We start from the raw sequence: 4,167 nt of genomic DNA on the forward strand, positions 1-4,167 counted from the left end.
TATATATATATATATATATATATATATATATATATATAGTGACTCTAAAGTTAAAATATAGACCTTCTATGCTTTAGTTCTGAATTAGATGGTATCACCGACTTTCATTTAAACACCACAGGCTATGTATGTTCGATCAACGCTCTACCAACTAAGCCCTAATCCATGTTTGCTGCATGAATTGAAATTGAATCATTATGAATAACACAATCATCCTCATAGAAGAGATCATAAGGTGGCCAATTAAGGATTAAACCATCATATGCCGGCAAAATACAGGTTTCAGGTGTTGAGCCATTTGAACTCACACCTTCTTAGTTAACCATCTAACTCGCTTTAAGCTTATATTTTAGCATTTTCATATCATCAAGCATCATTAGAAAATATTTTTATTTTCATTAAGGCATAGATCATTGTTGGTATCATCATATCAAGACTTGCAGGTCATTTAATTCATTGTTCATAAATCATAAGGTCTGTCATCAATTTCTTATACCAAACATGTCAAAAATCACGTTTATAATACTTCTTGAAAATCAATCAAACCATTTATGAAATTCATTTACCAATCAGAAGCCATAATTCCTCAAGTCTTATACAAAACAAGTTAGTACGACTCAGTTTCATTTTTATTTCCTTAAAACGTTACATACCATAAAAACTCATCAATAACAATAAATAGCCAAAGATTCAGCCAATGCAAGGCTAAACAACAACGAAAGGTAGATCAACTATGACCGACACACAGTTCAAATCTATTTCAATTTTAGTTTTTCAGTCTATTTTGGACTTAATTTTTTTATTTTGGGTTTTTTCTTGCACCTATACATATTCTACAAAAATAGTTTTTAGGTGAACTAACTTATGAAATTTTAATTTTATTACTATATAGAAGCATGACTGAAGGACGATTACGTGAGAAAATTAATTTATTCTTTTATTCTCCGTCTTTATTTTTCTTTGTGAATTCAAGATTCTTAATTTATTCTACTCAATTTGTAAGTTCATAATTATGATTTTGTCTATAATTTTTAATTGTGATTTTCAAACCATGAGCAGCTAAGTTCCACAACTAGGATTGTGGGGGCTATGATGAATAAACGAAGTAGGTAAGATACATAGTAATTCTTGAACTGTATTTACGCATGTATTGTTGTCGCATCGGATTTGATTGCTTTTTGCCGGTGTGCAATATTAGAACTCGTCCCATCTTTACTCTGGACTTTATCAAGGATATTCGGATGGAAAAAGTGAATCAACAACAACACTTGAAATTATCTTCATTTAATTAGCCTTGAGCTGATAAACAAAAAAAGACTATATTGATATCATAGATAGGGGTTGGTAATACAAAATTCATGACACATAAACTTTTATGTTTGGGGATAGTCATCTACAAGGACGTAATCTAGTCGGTTAGATGATACATAACCAATCGATTCAGCATGCTAAGCACCAGAAACTCTTAAGTGTGTCTCAATCTTTAGTCTCAATAGGGATTTATAATTTCAAGTTCACAATAGTTACAAAAGAAAAAGATCGAGTCAACTTAGTTATACCAGTTGAGGCTGTGTCGCAAGATCTGAATAACAAAATAAGATTAAAAAATTATACATCCCATCTGTACTTTAACTCATATTTTGAAAGCTCTAAGGAAACCCGTGAAACCCAAGGGGACTGGAAGTAGACACCACACCAGTGTTTCGAACCAGGATAACTCTTTGTGTTTTTTTATTACTTGCTCGCTTATTTATTCTTGCGCTTGAATTTACTCTATTCTATTTAGTGTACTAACCTGCAGGTGAGTTGACTGTCAAGGCTGACCAGTCGACTCAAGGAAAGTTTTCAATTTACTTTCCTCTTGAATTTCAATCGCTAGTATGTAGAATCAATAGAGTTATGAAAATACGTGAAACATAATCCTAGATCATCATTCTCATTGATTTCTCAAAATAAACTGATATTTCTTCACTTGCTACTTAATGTGGCGTGGAAACACGACACTTTCAATGCTTAAAACCCTGTATTTATGCATGAACTTAGGGTGTTTTGTTAAATATGATGCACTTTGGTGTGAATTGCAAGTAAAACTATTTTATAACATTATTTGAACGAAAAGAAAAGAAAAAGACCAACTCTGATCAGTATATAAGTCTACTCTTGAGTCATAACAATTTGTTACGACTCGTATCCTGAATCGTATGAGGAACAGAACCAAAAGCCAAATCATGAAATCAAGTATGAAGAAGATACGACACAAGTATCCCAGTCGTAAGCTAGAGTACAAAATCGTATAATGAAGCCGTAAGCATAACAGAATCCAAGCTACCATCTAGAAATTGAAATGTCAGAAGGATACGAGTCGGAAGTCTGAGTACGCCTCATATAGAGAAGTCGTATACCAACCAGTGTTCAAGACCGAAAAAACTGAAGTCCCAGGTGGATACGGATCAAGGACACGAGTCATACACGAAGTTAAGACTCATAAGCCGAAGTCGTAAGTTGAATAGAGAATTGAATCCATGGGAAGATCAGTCACTGGAATGGTTACGACAAGGTAGGGTGCGACTAGTAAGCTGAGGATATGAGTGACGACCGAGTCGTACCGACTGTCGACTTAACTTTACATTTTTCGTTTTTAATAGGATTTTTATGTTATTTTGAGATACTATAAATACCCTAGGATTTATCTTTTATTAGATTACGCATTGTGATATTATTGTGCACGTAATTACTCTCTACTACATTTATTTTTGAGATTTAAGGTTTTATTCAATCAAAGACTTTGGAGTTTATTCATCTTATTCTTGTGCAATTGATTTTATGTGTTCTTCATTGATAATCATGGTTTCTTGCACAAACATGAACGGATAATTTCCTCAGCTAGGGTTGTGGAAACCCTGACGGATTATCTACGTAGAGGAAGTGTGAGATTCAATTGTTCTAGGGTTTCTGCATGTATCTTAATCCTCCTTTGTATTAATTAGCCTCAGGTAGCTGCACACACTTGAGATAGCCTGTATTCACATGAATTCGATAACCAAGAAGCTTGTTATTAGGTAGCGAGGATTAAGACAGTTGTACGATAACCAAGTATGACTGGGCCATAACAAGAGACAATAAGGCGACACTCTTAGACGATAACCAAGTCAACGAGTGAAATTTATCTTCTGGATAATACCTAACTTGTAGACTTTGCATGCCGAACAATAGAATAATTGGGTTGAACACGAGAAATTTACGTAGTTGAGAAGCCAAGGGGAACACATTCCTAGCGTTCGTCTTATATTGATTTCAACTGAACAATACTCAAGAGTTGGTTACCATATGCTACTGATAACAAAATCTCTCCATTTACTTTCCTGTACTGCTCGTGGATTACATCAAGGCTAGCAACTGTTCACGTCTTCCCTGTGGGATCGACCCCAACCTTGTTGGGTTACTATATTTGCAATCGACAACATTATATTTCTGGTGGAGGTGTAGTTTTGGGCGACATTATTACTTCAATTAAAAACTATATTTACTTGTTCTTTTAAATCTCCATTGAAAATAAACGACTAAAAGCCTAAATAACTATATTGACGCAGGTCCTAACCATATTCCTCGTGGGATCGACCCAAACCTTGATTGGGTTCTATATTTGTCAGCGACCGCTTTATATCTCATTGCGAAGTGTAATTTGAGAGACATCAAGAATCAAAATGAATAAGCCTATGGCATTATTTTATGATAGCAAATCTACCATACAAATTGCCGCATATCCAATCTTTCATGAAAGAACTAAACATATTGATATAAATTGTTACTTTATTGGAGGAAAGATTCAACAAGGCTTGATACAGACACAATATATTAGTACAAAGCAACAACTGGTAGACTTACTCACTAAGGACCTTTGCAAGCCTCAACATGGCTATCTTATAAACAAGTTGGGGGTGAAAAAACTATTTTCCTCCATAAGGTTAAGGAGGAGTATAGAAAATAGTGGAAATGAAGAAAACGTTAGTTGTGAAGTTAGTTATGAACCAGCTATCACTTAGCCAGCCGACATATAGTTGTTAATTGTTATAACAATGATTAGTAGGTGTTGGTTACAGTTAGTTAGTGATGAAGGTAGAAGTAGCCGGTTAGTGAGAAGAGGCGGACCCACGTGTAGCGGGGGGG

Source organism: Capsicum annuum, chromosome 9 (assembly GCF_002878395.1).
Source record: "Capsicum annuum cultivar UCD-10X-F1 chromosome 9, UCD10Xv1.1, whole genome shotgun sequence".
Taxonomy (NCBI): Eukaryota; Viridiplantae; Streptophyta; class Magnoliopsida; order Solanales; family Solanaceae; genus Capsicum; species Capsicum annuum.